Genomic DNA, 17,623 nt, shown 5'->3' on the forward strand with positions numbered 1-17,623 from the left:
AACTGTAGCAAATTGTCAACATAACATTTTTGTCAACATTTTTTCTCAACCACCCTCTCCTTTAACAACCACCATCAACCACTTCTAACCACCATCAACCACCCTCAACCACCCTCAACCAAGTTGCCAAGGCTCTCTTATAAATAGAGATAAAGAGAGAGCAATGTAATAAGTGTAGTGAAAGTGTGGTGAGACCGGAAAAACCAGACAGTGCCGGAAATCTTACCTGAGAAGACAGCCAAGTCATCCGACACGTGGCACTGAGTCACCATCCACGTCATCAATAGAGGGTCCACATTGCCATGTCATCAGACACATCATCTAACAGTGACAGAATATTCTCTTGACAGAATAAGAATATTCCGTTGACAGTAAGAGAATATTCCGTGACAGAATATTCTTCATCAGAGACAGAATATTCCTTCCCTGAGTTAACTCGGTCAGATTGATTTTTTGGCCAACTCAGTGATGTTTTGACCGGTTTTAGGCCGAGTCAAGTTGGTTCCTAGCATTTTCAACCATTCCGGACGCAACCGTGGTGTCCGTTTTGTGAAACAGCACACCCAAAAAGAAATTGCAAGATTCAATCTATGCAGAAAACCTAATTAAAAACTTCAATGTATCACAGTATTGTATTATTCAGCTAAATCAGAATCTCAGATTCACTACAACTCACGAATTCTACTAAATCTTGATCTTCCTTTTCTTGCTAAAACAACTAATAAACTAAAAAGAAAGATCCAGGAGGAACAGAGTAGCAGAACAACCATCTTGAAAATACCATTACAAATAAAAATAAAGAAATGTTAACCTTATTGAACCAAGGATCATGAAGGATATCAGCGCCACGTTTATGAACAATACAAGCACCAGGAATCGCAGCTGCGGATAAAAACCGCCGCTGCGACGAACTGCGCACATTCGACGCCACAAATCGCGCTACCCTCCACATTATTTTTCCCTCGATTCAATCAAGTCTAGAACTTCGCAGACCTTGCTAGCTGAATCGAAAAATCTAAAAAACAAAGAAAAAAGAAAAGAGCTTCACAGCATCTCAAATATTGACTGGTAATAATAATAATAATAATTCAACCAAGTCCACGCTTGGGGTCTGTTCATAATGAGTTGATAAATTATTATTCACTTCGGGCCATGAAAGTATTTTATTTTATTTTAAAATAATATTTGTTATTTTTTATAATTTATTCTTTTATATCAGCCTGTCGTGATAGGCTGCCCAGTGATATAACGGGCAGGAAGGGCATGTGTTGGAATTCAAGTGACCGGGGGCTGGTAGCACGTGGGCGGATTGGATTTGAATCGGGTAGGTTTACGGCCACTTAAGCGGGCGAGTCTCCTGTCAATGCCTGCCACGTGGATTCAGATATTTTGGTTAATACTTGATTTTCCTTTTCCTTTTATATTTTTATTTTAGCTATTAAGGTATATATGTGGAACAATTTTCATGGAGCAAGAAATTCCTAAAAGTAAAGAGTGCTAGGCAAACTATCATATCGGGATCAAAGTGTATTTACTAGAAATATTAAGCACCAGATTGGTTTATCTGATCATTTATGGGCTGTTCTGGAAATACAAACCCCTTTCTTTTCCTCCCCTGTAAAGAAAGTGTCCATCCTCGTTCATGCATCCACGTCTCCGACAAAGGGGGGACCAGAGATGTCTTTTTCAGAGTACGAATAAATTTTATTTGTAAATAATTTAAAATATTATTTTTTTAATCTTTTAAAATTTATTTTCAGTAATAGCACATGGTATAAAGATATTTAAAAATAAAAAATTTATTAACTTTTAAAAGTTCACTTTGTTGGAGGAATAAAATAAAGCATAAATCAGAAGATCTAGCTTGGGTGTACCTGGGTAGGTTTCGTCGTGTGGATCCCGTGTCAAAAAGTTCAATTATTTCTACCCGAGGAGGGCAAGAAGACACCACCATCATCGTTCATCGCCACTTAACGTTTTTCCGCATATTTCCTTTTTCACTCTTCTATTTCTTTTAATCATCTTTTGCGACGCAGCTGGGACTGTTTGACCGCTCAATGAGAACCCCAAGCTTGCAGTCAATTTCAGTTGCCAGGAAGCAAATTTGGATCATAGGCATCTGATTGTTTAGAGTCTCACCCAAATAGATCGCATCATTGTTCATTCTACTGTGTTATCTTTCACCTTTAATCCATCTTTTTCCTGAAATATAGTGCAAATACGTTAAAACATTGAAGAATTATAAGTCTCTGTCTTGGATGATGTTTTCTAAAAATATTTTATATTGAAAAATATATTATGATATTATATCATATTAAAATCATAAAAAAATACTATAAAAATATTACATTCTCAAATATTTACTAAATTCACAGCTCAAAAACTCCTTCCTCACCTGCCTAATGAATAGTCATCACAAAAAGTATTTCATACGTGTTTGGAACAAATTATTTTTTAAAGTATTTTTATAAAAGCATAAAAATAATATTTTTTTAATTTATTTTTTATATCAAAACAATTCAAAAACACAAATTCAAAATTAATTTAAAACAAAAAAATTCAAAATCTTTTAAAACAAACCAAACCAAAGCACCAAACACTCTGAAAGGCACACTTTTTTTTATCATTTTCCCAGCTGCGGCGAGGTGACTACGGTCTTTGTTCATTTGTCCTTGGTTTTCCTTCATTACGAGGAAAGGTTGTCCTCACTCATTTTCGACGTTTTATTTGTGGTCGAGGGCGACACATGGAGAAGGTCACTTTCACATGAAATAAAGAGTCCTGACCACCTTTGCATGAGATCGCTTGGAAGCCCTTCTCCACAGCCTGAGCCGCCCGTAGCTAGAAAGGTTTTCAGCTGCGATCTCGTAACTGTTACTATTTAACAAGCTTTCACACCCTACAACACAAGTCAATCAGTTTTTTCTCACCTTCTCTCGTTGCTCTGCTAATTCTTGCATTGTCAAAGTCAAGCCTTTGAAATTGAAGTCATGGTATGGCTCAGATTATAAAGAAAGGAAAAAGATAGCATCAAAATTGCAATTTCAAACATCAGTCTGAACATTTTCTTGATGGCAGAAAACAGGACAGGGCAATTTATTAACAGTATGATCAAACCCCCTCCTTAAGTTGTACGATTTAAATCTTATTCTAGTATTACCAGAACATTCTCAATTAACTGAAACCTGCAATCAAAAGATACAACAGGCGCTTTGCCATGCTGAAAGTTACAACTGAAGCTCCAAAAGTTACTGCACGTCATTGTAATCTTTAGTCCCAAAGTTCTTGCACCAGAGCTGTGATGGAATTGGGCGAACAGGATGATGTGGCCGTTGCTGCAATCAAAATATCTTCTCAGGTATTTAACAGAAACCAAATTATGATTTCAACCCCAAATATAAATTATAGACAAGTAGATGGTTGCTAACATTCTCTCTCTTCTCAGCTCCCTACTCTGCTCAGTTACTACTGGAGCATTGGACTTGTGTTAGAAAAGCTCCACACATATTTCGTAGATCATACTCATCCTTGTAACAAAAGGTGTCATTAAATTAAGTGAACACGGTATGAAACAAAGATGGAAAAACCAAAATATCCATGCACGTAAAATACATCAGCATCATGTCTATTTGATAGGAAGAGAGCTCCATAACAGTAATGTTTCAGTCTCTCGATAGAAAACAAAGAATGGTTCAACCATTCCCTGTCAGTCTATAAAACCTCTATATCAACTAGTTCCTTTCAACCTAAAAAGGGGTGAGATCAATCAAGGCTACAATCCATCAGAGGATCAATTAAAAAATCTATTCTCCCAATCTTTTTGTACCATCTCACAAGTCACAGCATTTCAGGAATGGATCAACATTCAATCAACTCATACCACCAGTCTCAGTGACCAAGTCGTTAGTCAACTTTTAAGAGTGAGGTCATGAAGACACCCCAGGGATGGAATAGTGCACTCACTAACATTAAAAAGCAAGTACATAGTTCAGAAAATAGCTCAGAAATGAAACTGGATGTGTGATGGTCAAATTAGAAACAATGAGAGAAAGCTAAAATTTGGCTGCTCAAGTAGTTAAACACCTTGGCTTTAAAACAGTCAAGTGCAAGACAAAAAGAATGACTTGCTTGAGATACAATCAAACACTCATCTCCAGCAGAATCCCAGACTCAACTAAACAGAACTTTAATCATCAAAACTTTTTTCCTTTGATATACAAGAAACTTGTGCATTCCTTCATTAGAACAATGCCCTGTGATATGATACATAAACTAGACATGGAGAAATATTATTACTTTTATTTAAAAGGTAGTGGAGATACAATTTTTAAAAATTATCTAATCTAGGTAGCACATTATGAGGATTTTTCCCTGTTTGTTCAGATCGCATCTCCTTCTTCACAAAATGATGGAGGAGATCAATCTTTTTATCTTCATTTTTAGGGGGCATTCCTCAATGGTCATGATTGTGATCAAGATAAAAGTGACAAAACCTATTAGAATTTCCCTGTGTTCATGCCACTCTTACTGCGAGGAAGGTACTCCACAAAATAATTTTCCTAAATGGCAAGAAATAATGGTAAAAGGTGTCGTCAAGAGTTTAGGGAATGACGATCACAAATGGATCTCTTAATGCTCCTCTTGGATGTCTTGATGAAAGATTGATGGTGTTGTTGAGATTCTGCTCTCTGAAAATAAGGGTGTCCTGGTCTGATATAACACTTGCTTCTTCTACTTGAGTATAGTGTAGCAAATTGTCAACATTTTTTCTCAACCACCATCAACCACCCTCTCCTTTAACAACCACCATCAACCACTTCCAACCACCATTCAACCACCCTCAACCACCCTCAACCAAGTTGCCAAGGCTCTCCTATAAATAGAGATAAAGAGAGAGCAATGTAATAAGTGTAGTGAAAGTGTGGTGAGAGCAAAAGGGTGAAAGTGTGGTGATTGCAACTGTGAGAGTGAGAAAATACAGATTTGAGAGAAACACCGAGTATAAGAGTGAAACACCGGGTTAAGTGGGATTGTACTGGGTTGAGTTAAGTATTTGTATCATTCCTCCAATAATATACAATCTGCTGACTCCGTAGACGTACCCGATTTTAGAAAACCACATAAATCTATTATTTATGTTTTATTTATGTTTGTTTTTGTCCAGTATGCAACAAAAACTTCAAAAACCAAAACTCAGTCCTTCTCATTTCACCCAAAAAGCTTCATCCTTGATAATGAGGTCCTCAAGTACCCCTCCACCTCAAACTTCTTCGGCGAAAGCTCACGATACTTGGCAAACTGCTTTTTTGCCTCCTCATTTCTATCAAGTAAACTATATATCATCCCTGTACAAAAATAAGGCCTGAAATCTTTAGGATCCTCTTTTGACAACTCTTGATAACTCTTCAACGCCTCCTCCACATTCTTTTGCCGGAACTGTATCTGTGCCACAATCAGCCTCACGTCCCTCGCTTCTTTCACTTTATTCTCCTCTCCAGAAATATCTAAAGCCTCTAGTAACCTTCTAATAACCGCCTCTCCTTCTCCACAGCGGTCCATTAGTAGTGCATTCTCGAACAAAAGCCTCAAAAGACAAAGGATTAACGACAAGAATTTCTTCAAACAAATTGCGAGCATCATGTGCTCGACCCCTTTCGTTCGGCAATCTTGCCATTAAAAACTTCCAGCCAGTTACCTCCGGTTGCGCAGATGCTAAAAGCTTTATAATCTTTAAAGCCCCTTCGTCTTGGCCATTTTCAAGTTCTTGTAGTAAAAGTGATTTCAGAGACTCGATCGCTTCAGCATTAGATTCAAGGAATAAAATATGGCATGGTTTCATGGAAAGATGTCGAAAATTAAAAAAAATTCTTGTTCACTGGCGCAACCTTGTTGAGTCATTTCATAGGCCCAAATTCAAAAAAAGAAAAAAATACATGTATATATATATATATAGCTGCGCCATTCTTGGAGGCCCTTTCTAAGCTATTTTTATCAATTTTTTGTTCACCCTTGCTGGCTCTCAAATTATTTTTTCTCACCATTCAATTTTTTTTTAAAAAAAAACTCCAATCTTTAAAGTCATGGAGTTTTTTTATTGAAATTCAAGAAGAAAATAAAGGTCTTCTTCTTCTTCTTCTTCTTAATATTAACACTTTCAGAAAATGAGAAGAATTCTTGTATATTTATCTGTTTTTAAGAGAAATTACCTTTCTTTGCTTTTCTATAAAAATTCGTTAGTCCTTCATTTTCTCTTATTCCAACAAAGTTAAATTTGTCCGCTAGTGTAATTTCTATGCTCTCATGTCGCTCCATTAGAGCAGACATTTGAGAGTGGGTGTAGAAGAAATCGTGTTAGAGAGTGTGGCGTTGATAGAGCTTGTGAAATTTTAATGGGCAGCTCTAGTTTTTCGAATTTTATTCATAATAATCATAATGTGGAGAAAGCCCTCGAAAACTTAGGTTAGAGCTGATTACTGACTTGGTCCTTGAGGTGCTCGGTAGGCTTAATTTCGAGGAAAAGATTGCGTTCAGGTTCTTTATGTGGCCAGGGCATGAAGAGAATTATTCCCAAGAGCCTTACGCTTGTAATGAAATGATTGATATTTTGACTAGTACGAAATATAAGAAGCAGCAGTTTCGAATAGTATGTGACATGTTTGATTACTTGAAGAGGAATAACAAGAATGTGGTTCCTGCTGAGGTTTTGTAACCATTTTGAGGAATTATACCGAGAAGTATCTGACCAAGTCCAGAAATTCGCCAAGAAGAAGAGGATAAGGGTCAAGTGCAGCGCGAAATGAATGCCTTTACCTTGTTGAATGCTTCATGCAAGTGTAGTTTGGTCAAGGATGCCGATGCATTGTTTAAAACGGTGAAGGACAAGGTTAAGCCTGACGCTAATACTAATTACAATTAATGTATTGTTTATTCGCTGGTGTGTATCGAGTTAGGAATCCGACTAGAGGAACGAAGGTTTTGTAGTAAATTGTCAACATTTGTAATTGTCAAATTATTAATATTTACAATTGTAAACATTTTTTTCATCTATCTTCAACCACCTTTTCCTTTAACCACCACCATCAACCTCTTCTAATCACCATTTAACCACCATCAATCACTCTCAGCTAAACTACCAAAATTCTCCTATAAATAGAGATAAAAAGAGAGCAATGTAAGGCTATGGTCCGGAATAATAGAATGGACGAGTGCTTTAAGCTTCTGGAGGAAATGATAAACAGCGGTTGCCTCCCTGATGCTTTAACATACAAAGAATTGATTGAAGGAATTTGTCAAGCTGGGAAAATTGACGAGGCTTATAAATTTTTGCAAAAAACAGGAAACATAGGTTACCCTCCCGGTATAGCTACTTATAAATCACAATAATTTGCTGATCTCAATGTTTTTTGAAATGGGTGATGTTGATGGGGCGTTTGAGACTTGGCATGAGATGGATAAGAGAGGTTGTGCACAGAATGTTGTTGATACTTGTATCTGAAGGAGAATATAGATAACAAGTATATTGGTTTCAGATCACCTATTATGGTGATTCTCATGAAATATATATATTGATAAAAATTACATAGCATTTCCTAAATTGTAGGAATTGATAATTATGACAGAAATATATTTGACTAAACTAAAGGAATTCACAACGATTATAATTAAGAGAGAATCATGATGAGATATACAGCTGGAACAACAGGAGTTCTATTTTAGGTAGAGGTCATATCTGAGTGGGAGTCATAAGTGATGGTGTTTGAATTTGATTTGAATTCTGGCTTTCCATGGTTATCACACCCCCGCAAGTTGATAGGCCGTGAACGAACCATAAGCTTGTTTATTAATAGAAGGAACTGAGACTTTGAAAGACCTTTAGTAAAGATATCAACAACTTGATCTGTAGTGGAGATATAACAGACCTCGAGTTCCTTACATACCACTTTGTCATAGATATAATGATAGTCCACTTCCAAATGTTTAGTTCTAGCATCGAAGACTGGGTTTGATGCTAATGATATGGAGCTGATATTGTCACACCAAATGCAAGGAGTTGAAAGACGTACTCCCAAGTATTTAAATAAGGATCTAATCCATGAGAATTCAGCTGCAGTGTAAGCTAATTGATGGCATTCAGCTTCAGTGCTTGATCTTGATACAGTACGCTGTTTTTTGGCACTCCAAGAGATGGGATTATGACTAAGATAGAAACAATAGCCACCTGTAGAGTGATGATCATCTGGCCAGCCTGCATAATCTGCATCAGAGTATGCTTCCAACATCACAGATCTGGGTTGGTAGAAGAGCCCATGGTCAGGAGTGTCCTTTAAATAACGCAATATACGTTTTACAGCAGTCCAATAATGTGTTGTTGGTTGATGCAAAAATTAACACACTTGATTAACAGCAAAGCATATATTTGGACGATTCAGTGTCAAGTATTGTAGGGCGCCAACAACACTTTGAAATTTGGTGGGATCCGAAAGAGGTTCTCCATCATAGAGACTGAGTTTCTTACCAGCATTAGCAGGAGAAGAGATTGGCTTGACATCTTGAAACTTTGTGCGAAACAATAAATCCATAGTGTATTTGGTTTGAGTGAGATGCAAGCCAATTGTGCTGTATACCGCCTTTAGACCAAGAAAATAGTGTAGCGGTCCCAAATCTTTCATAGAGAATAATCTGTCTAGGTTCTGAATAATACTGAAAATATAAAAGGTAGTGCCTATAATTAAAATGTCATCAACATATGCCTATAATTAAAATGTCATCAACATATATAAGCAGAATAATGAGCAAATCACCCTTATGAAATGTGAATAGAGAATAATATGCTTTGGACTCATAGAACCCAAGTTCCTCTAAATAATCAGAAAATCTTGTAAATCATTGACGTGTTGCTTGCTTTAAACCATAAAGTGATTTATGAAGTTTGCAAACATGATTAGGATAGTTTGGATCAATAAAGCCTGAAGGTTATCTCTTATAAACTTCTTCTAACAAAATCCCATATAAAAACGCATTTTGAACATCCAATTGTCGAATTGGCGATTTGTGATTGACTGCTAAAGCAAGTATGATGTGAATAGTGGAATGCTTTACAACCAGACTAAAAGTTTTTGTATAATCAATATCCTCTTGTTGGTGAAATCCATGGGCCACTAGGCGGGCCTTGTAGCGTTCAATAGTGCCATCCGAACTCTTTTTGATTTTGAACACCCATTTGTTAGGTAGAATGTTCATATCTGAAGTAGGTGGTACCAATAACCAAATACAGCTTTGTTGCAAAGCATTAAACTCAGCACCCATTGCTTCACGCCATTCCTCATATTCTGCAGCTTAAGTATAACAAGTGGGTTCTAAAAGAGTGGGATCATAAGTTACAGTTAATGCATATTTTGGATTAGGTTTAGAGACTCCAGCTCGACCCCTAATAGCCATAAGGTATGGATTAGTGGTTAGGGAAGAAGTTTCCGTAATGATAGGATTGGGAATTGAAGTAATGTTTGGTTGGGTAGGTTCTGTAATGATAGGAGTGATGAGGATATTTGTACTTGGTATGATGGATGTAATAGGAATAGTGAATGGGTTCTGTGTAGGTGGATCTGGAGACTCAGTAGAAGCTGATGGTATATAGGGCAAAGGTGTTGTAACTATCTCTAGTGGTGCATGAAAAACTTGTGAAGTCGTCTCTGCAGAAAGAGTGTTGGTGGTCTCTTGGAATGGAAATGATAACTCATCAAAAATAACATGACGTGAAAAATAAATACGACCTGTACTTTGATCAAAACAACGATATCCTTGGTGGTTAAGAGAGTATCCTAAAAAACACACCACTTAGAATAAAATTGTAATTTATTTGTATTGTAAGGTCGTAAATAAGGAAAACATGCACATCCAAAAACATGAAAAGTATTATATGAGGGAGATTTGTGAAATAATTTTTCATATGGATTGAGGTACTGTAAAACACGAGTTGGCAGGCGATTCATTAAGTATAATGCAATTTGAAATGCATCTACCCAATAATTTGATGACATATGAGCATGGGCAAGAAGTGTGAGCCCAGTGTCAACAATGTGACGATATTTTCTTTCTGCGACTCCATGTTGTTCGGGATGACCTGGACAAGAGGAGCAGAATCCAATACCATTAGGAGTCAAATAATTTTGAAACTTTCTGTTTGTATATTCACTCCCACCATCAGATTGAAACATTTTTATTTTAGATGAAAAGAGATTTTCAACATGTAGTTTAAATTTGAAGAAGATATCAAACACTTCATGTTTATATTACATTGGAAAAATCCATGAGTATCGTGAAAACTCATCCACAAATAAAACATAATATCTTGATCCTTTGATTGAAATAACAGGGGAAGTCCAAACATCTAAGTAAATTAATTCCAAAGGAAATTTTGATATGGAATTCGACAATTGAAAAGGTAACTTAGTACTTTTACCCAAAGGACATGAATTACAAAATGAAAGAGAATTATTACCATGCATGAGAAGACATTTATTTGAAATAAGATGTGACAAAGTGTTGTTAGCAGGATAACCCAACCGAGAATGCCAAATTGAAACGCTAACACGAACACCAACCAATGCAAAGGGACGACCCGATTTTGTAGAGATTTGAGTATGAATACCAAAGGGATAGAGACCATGTTCACTCTTCCTGTGGAAAAACATCTTCCCTATTTTTACATCCTTCACATAGAAACAATCAGAGTAAAAAACAAAGTAACAATTATTATCCTGTGTGAATTGATATATTTACAAAATATTGGCAGCAATGGAAGGACAATGCAAAATATTTTTCAAAGCAAAGGTTAAGGAGCCACTAGTGAATTTACTAGAGCCAGTATGAGTGATAGTCAAACCTGTACCATTACCCTCAACAACATGATCTTTCCCCTGATATTCATTGTGAATGACCAAATTTGTAAGATCAGAAGTAATATGGTTTGAGGCACCAGAATCTAAAATCCATATGGATAAAGAAATGTTGGAAAAGGCAATAGCAGTTATAGCTGTAAGTTTTTAAGTTGGATCCTACCTTTATATACATGGTTCATGCGTTGATAGCAATCAAGGGCACTATGCCCACTGCGATTATAAATTTGACATGGAGAACGTGAAGGCATAGGACCAGAGTTACCAAAAGACACTGAACCTGATTGTGTTTGGGACCAATTTTGATACCGATAAAAACCAGATAGTCCCCTGCCTCGCATGTTGGATATATAGAGGTGCATAGAATTATGACCACGGTTGTTGCTTTATGTAGCTTTGGGTGCGTACATGACAGTGGGACTTATCTCAAGAGATGGTGTTTGTTACGCCTTGAGCCTCATCTCTGCGTTAAGTAGTAAGGCAACAAGATCATCATAAGATATAGAAGTGTCACGGGTTTGTGCAGAGCTGACTGTAACTTTATATGTTGGGCCGATATTGTTCAATATTATGTTGACAAGTTCATCATCGTCAACTGGTTTTCCTGCTAAGGCAAGATTATCAGCAATTTGATTTATCTTGTCCACAAAATCTGAGATGGAAAGACCTTCCCCTTTCACAATGAGTAAGTCATGTTGGAGCTGTAAAATCCGATTTTTCAACTGAGAAGCATATCTCTTCTCAAGTGAAAACCATATAGCTTTTGATGATTTGAATCGAGCCACTATAGACAGTACAGTTGGAGAAATAGAGTTGTTGATCTAACTAAGAACTATCTAGTCCTGTTGATGCCAGGTAGCGTACCTAGGATCCACTTCAGTTGTTACGATGCTGTCAGTATTGCGTTTGAATTCTGGCGGGTATTGGTTTGTACCTGTGACAAATCCCATCAAATTTTTGCCTTTTAGAATCGGAACAATTTGAGCAAGCCATAATGGATAGTTGGTTCTGTCAAGTTTGATAGACATGAACCCGGAATGGCTGGGAACTACAACACCAGTAGAGAAATTGATGGCTTCCATGGAGAGGAGGAGAAGAAAAATATGTATATAGTCATTAGACGTATGGCTCTGATACCATGAAGGAGAAAATAGATAACAAGTATATTGGGTTTCAGATCACCTACTGTGGTGATTCTCATGAAATATATATATTGACAAAGATTACATAGCATTTTCTAAATTGTAAGGATTGATAATTATGACAGAAATATATCTGGTTAAACTAAAGGAATTCATAACGGTTACAATTAAGAGAAAATTATGATGAGATACACAACTGGAACAACTGGAGTTCTATTTTAGGTAAAGATCATATCTGATTGGGAGTCATAAGTGGTGGTGTTTGAATTTGATTTGAATTCTGGCTTTTCATGGTTATTAGTATTCTGATGATCGATGGGCTTTTCAGTTACAATAAAATAGAGGATGCATGTTTTCCGGTAGAAGATTTCGTGAAATTTTCATAGCAGAAATTTGATACATTTCTGGTGCAGATTTCAGCGATTGATGATATCTAAGTCATCCACAGGCTCTAAGAGCACATGAGGACATTCTATAACCAAGGGTGGAGAAGTGCATACTCTCTCTGTTAAGGTTCTAATTACTGTGTAATTTCTTAAGCCTGTTGGATCGTGATTATAAATATAAGTGTTATTATAAAATTAATAATGCTAGACATGGGCTAAGCTAAACATGTTATTAGAAACTATTTTGAAATCATGGGATGACATGATTTTATTGATATGTAGTTTATATTCCATGAATATCCTACTAAGGCATTAATATTTTTTTTATCTTGCAATTGTCTTCCTTAATCCTTTATTATTTGTTATAAATTATAATGAAAAATTAAAAAGAAAAAAAATTATGTTTTTATTTTTTAAACCAAGTAAATAAATACCAACTAGTAAAAGGTATTTTCCATCTAATATTGATATCTCAAAGTATAATGATCAATCCTCTTTCAAATATCAAATAGTTGAAATTAATGTTAATACTCTTCAACAAGATTCTGAGATATGAATTTTATTTTGGCCATATCCTATTAATTAATAAGATAAAATTAGAAGAACTTACATCAAAATGGATTTATATCAACCTAAACTAGCAGAGTATCTGATGACTAAATTAGAAAGATAATATCGTTGATTTCAATATACTTAATTTGATCAATTTTCTTGGTTAAAGTACTTTTCATTTAATAATATAATATTTTATTTCTCATGCTTTTTTAAAAAAAAAACAAATAAAAAGCAAAAACAAAGTGGCTCATCATTCTATATTCACCGTAAAAAACTTTAGAAGTTGAAAGAGAATTAATAACGGAATTACATATATATTTTTGAGGCATGTGAGAAGTCTCACTTCTCCACATAACTTTTGATGCATGTTAAAACAATGCTTTGAAAAAAAAAATAAGAGTTTTTAGTAGATTTTATGATAATTTATATTAAATGAGAGTTTGTTGAAGATATTGATTTGGATTCGATTATAGATAAATTATATTACACAAAATATTAAAAATTACAACTTTGATAATGTAATTTTTTTATTTTTTATTTTTATGTACTATAAATTTTATTTTTTTATATTTTGTGTTATGTATTTGAATTAATAATTAATCTTAAACAATAATTTATATATATTTGTTTTATAATCCAAGATAACAAAAATTCCTAACTCAGTTTATAGCCATCCCATAGCAAGACGCTCTGCACTAGATGAAAAAAGAAGCAGCTTGAGCGTCAGAGGGAAGTAAGGCGATATTTTGAATTACCTAGAAAAGTAAAGAAACATGCTTAATGTTCTTATTGATTGTTGCAATATTTTAAGATGCACATTAGGTTCCTCGAAAGAGTAAATTAGTTCTGGGGAAAGGTTTCAAAATAATCATCCTAGGCTGCGAGCAAACTCTCCTTCAGCGCTAAGTATTCTACCGACAAAGATTGCAGTTCACGAGAAAACATAGTACAGCCTCTAAAAGAAAGGAAGAAAAAAACAGTGATCATTATTAACTTAAATTAAGGAAAAAATAATAGTACAAGTAAGTAATCATGTTATTCCAAAGGGTTACATTTTCTAATATTATAAAGGATTTCGAGATTCGTTGGCATGCCCGTGTTATGTCATTGGACGACAGTGTTTCGTCATTCTATGACAGCATCCATGACAACATTATAAAGTTTTATATATGGTATAAGGGAGGCCCTAATATCTCTGATTTTATATCCACTGTAATTTGCATGCCCTTCAAGTGTTTTAGCCCACCAAAATCCATAATTTTTTAGCTGAACTAGGAGTTTGTTGAAGCAGTAATTTGAATTTAATTGTTAATCTATTATAATTTTTTATATTATTTTATTCAATTATATTGTTTAGAATACTTATGGAAATTAATTGAATTAAAAATTCTATTTATTTTACCTTTAATTCAAAAATATTCTCTTTTTGTTATAAAAAGTCGATTCCATTAATAGCAGTTAAAATCTTATCTCATGAAAAAGAAGTGATAAATTATTACAAGATCATATATGCATTCCATTCCACCAGATGCAATAAATCACGAATCGATCTATCGTTATTGTTTTGCTTGGTAGCTCCAGTGATATCCAAAATCGCTAATTCAGTAATTAATAAGAAAGCAAATAACAGAGATCGAGCCCCTGCAGCAAACGCAGCTAGAGCATTCGGGAATGGCAAACCCAGCACATTATTTGGTCGAGTGCATGCGGATGTTTTATCAGGAATGTGAGTGGAGTTTCCTGCCATCTTCTCGAAGAGATTCTTTGCTTACCATCCGACAAGACCTCGACCAAAAAAATCCTAGTCGGAGTCATCCATTTCAACGAATGTAATAACCAGGCTTCAAGAGGCCAGAATAATCTTCAACCATCGATCAGGGCGATAGCATCCAGAAAGAATCCTTGCTTTCTAAAGATCCAACTCTCGACCACATGCTAATACAATTATCAGAATTGTTGGCTTTTCAAATATTACTTTGAGGAGGTGTTTATTATTATTTTACCTCCGTACGTAGCTTTATGATATTTTTATGATAATTGTCAAACCCGTTCATGGTTTCTGAGTCACTTCCTCATGGGTCAACTATATATATATATATATATGCAGTACAACAACAGAAAGGGATTTATTCCCTGTCATTGTAATCAATTCCTCATGGGTCAACTATATATATATATGCAGTACAACAACAGGAAGGGATTTATTCCCTGTCATTGTAATCGATCCTCTCCTCCTAAAATATAGTTCGGTATTGTGTTATTTTTTTTTGATTGATGTATATTAACTCCTAAAATATAGTTCGGTATTGTGTTAATTTGTTTTTTTGATTGATGTATATTAAGTGTTTTTTTAATGATTTTAATGTGTTTATATTAAAAAAATGAAAAAAAAATAATATTATATTACTATATTTTTAATTGAAAAATATTTAAAAAATTTATAAAAAGTGACCGTGGGTTTTAAATGTAATAACATATTCCTATATTATACTACCAAACACTTACTGTAGAAGATGTGGCACAAGGAAGAATGGAGAGAGGAAGGGTAAATAGATGTTTTGTTTCATCATGAGCAGAAGGAAAGTGACAGTGGGTTTTTTTTTAAAAAGAAAAAGAAAAAGAAAAAGAAGGTTTGTATTATTAAAAGTATTTTTGAAATGTTGTTTTTAAAGTTGATTTTAAAAGGGATCATTATTGTAACAAATCAAATAGTTTCCCCTCTGATTTTTGTTTTTAGAAATTAAATTTCATTTATAATTTAAACTGATTCCATAAAAGAATTTCAAATATAAAAATAATTTAACCTATGAATTAAATTAAATTTGCATTTAAAAAAAACATAATAATGACTACATAATTAAACTAACTAGACAAATAAACGTCGATCCTTATTATTATATTTTCAACTAATAAATTAGTTTCAAGTTATACAGGTTGACGTTGGCCAACCAAAAAATATACTTAGAATTTTTAATATCTTACTTTAAAAAATTAAAAATAAATATATATTATAAATAATAAAATTTAAAAAATCACTTTAAATTTTTTTTATTCCATGTTAAAAATATGTTATTTTTTCAAAAACATGAATTATTTAAATAAAAATATTTTTTTATTTTTTATTTTTAATTAGAAAAACACCACTATACATATACTAATAAGTTTTTAATTTTATATTTATAAAATAAAAATATTATTCAAGTGTTTTCTATAATAAACTTTAATATAAACTAAGAACCACCACCATCAAAAAAAGAATAGAATCACGCGTATAAGATGCCAAAACAAAAGGAACATCTTCGATTCCTCTGCAGGAGACACTCACGCACTCTTCTTTGTTCAGCCCATCAAAATTTTACACGCGGTTCGCATGTATTCATAAATTTATTTTTAGTTTGATAAAAAAATAAAATGTAAATTAAAAAAAAAAACAAATTCGTACAAGATCGCCCGAGTTTCTACTTTTTCGAGGCAAATTACAGACCTAGATTTTTACCTCTCGAGACCCGGCTCGTATCCCGGGACAACCAGCACGTGTCATTCGCATATTTGTTCTTTTACTGGCCTTATCTATTCGCCTTTTGTCAACGAGGAGCTCGTCACCGTCATGATGGACAATATTCGATACATTCGTCCGTTTCACACATCCGTGTCGTTTTTCGTTTCACAGCAAAATCCTTTTTTCGAACAAACCTAGGAGAATACTTCCAATACTTTCGACGAGCTGATATCGGTTTATAAAAGAATTTAATATTAATATATTTAAGTTCATTTAAGAAAACCGTTTGATTGTGAAATAAAAAACTACGCCACCCAATTAACTACCTATATATATATGTATGTATATATATAAAATCCTTGAGATGTTTAAGGGTTTTTTTTTTCAAATAAAAAAGTTATAGTCATAATTATTTTATTTATTTTTTAATTTCTTATATTAAAAAATTGCTTATTTATTTTGAAATAAAAAATACATTTTCTAATTTTATCATTTATCATTTTATGTATTTTAAAATGGTCATAATAATTTAGTTTAATTTTTTTTTTCAAGTTATACAACAACTTACTTCAAAGGAGTTACATTAATGATAAAAGAAAACAAAATTCTCATAAACTACCCATGATTCGGGAGAAGTTTTATGATGATCTAACTAATGAAGTTCAATAGTTGGAATTTCAAGAAAGAAAAGTGAGATATGTTTTTTTTTTTTTTGAAATTGCTAACATAAAGGTGATATGATATATTAATTAGTATCATTCTATTAATTATTAATTATATGGTATGCCATGTGGGCTTTTATATCAGCAATTTCAAAAAGAATATTCTAATTTTCTACTACTCTAAATTCTCAATCCTTGAAATTCCACTAATTACTCCTTTTAGCACTATAAAATTTAAGGCATCGGCAAAGATGACTTCAGGTGAACCAAAATACTCCACTTATTTACATAGATATAAAAAATAAAATAAAAAAATAAATCTACAAATCACCATCTAAATAGCAGTACGCTAACTCTGTTTTGTATTCTTTCGGTGATGTCAATTCCATGTGGAAAAGGAGCGCAGGAAAAAAAAAGAAAAACAAGAGGAGCTTTTTTAAGTCAAGAAAGGAACCAGAATACGAGAAGGCTCGAGGGAAGGCCG

General features: G+C 33.9%; 1 long non-coding RNA gene and 1 pseudogene across 1 annotated transcript; both read right to left on the bottom strand.

The window, feature by feature from the left end:
* Window positions 1-3,013: 3,013 nt before the first annotated feature.
* Window positions 3,014-4,327, bottom strand: LOC105126143 (uncharacterized). Its single transcript, XR_842358.1, has 2 exons — window positions 3,429-4,327; window positions 3,014-3,335 (listed from the first exon to the last, which is right to left on the bottom strand). It is a non-coding gene; the product is annotated as an uncharacterized LOC105126143 (long non-coding RNA).
* Window positions 4,328-5,193: 866 nt separating this feature from the next.
* LOC105128268 (uncharacterized) lies at window positions 5,194-5,839 on the bottom strand (annotated as a pseudogene).
* Between the last annotated feature and the right edge of the window lie 11,784 nt (window positions 5,840-17,623).

The sequence above is a fragment of the Populus euphratica genome, unplaced genomic scaffold, assembly GCF_000495115.2.
Source record: "Populus euphratica unplaced genomic scaffold, PopEup_1.0 scaffold1.1, whole genome shotgun sequence".
NCBI classification, from domain to species: Eukaryota; Viridiplantae; Streptophyta; class Magnoliopsida; order Malpighiales; family Salicaceae; genus Populus; species Populus euphratica.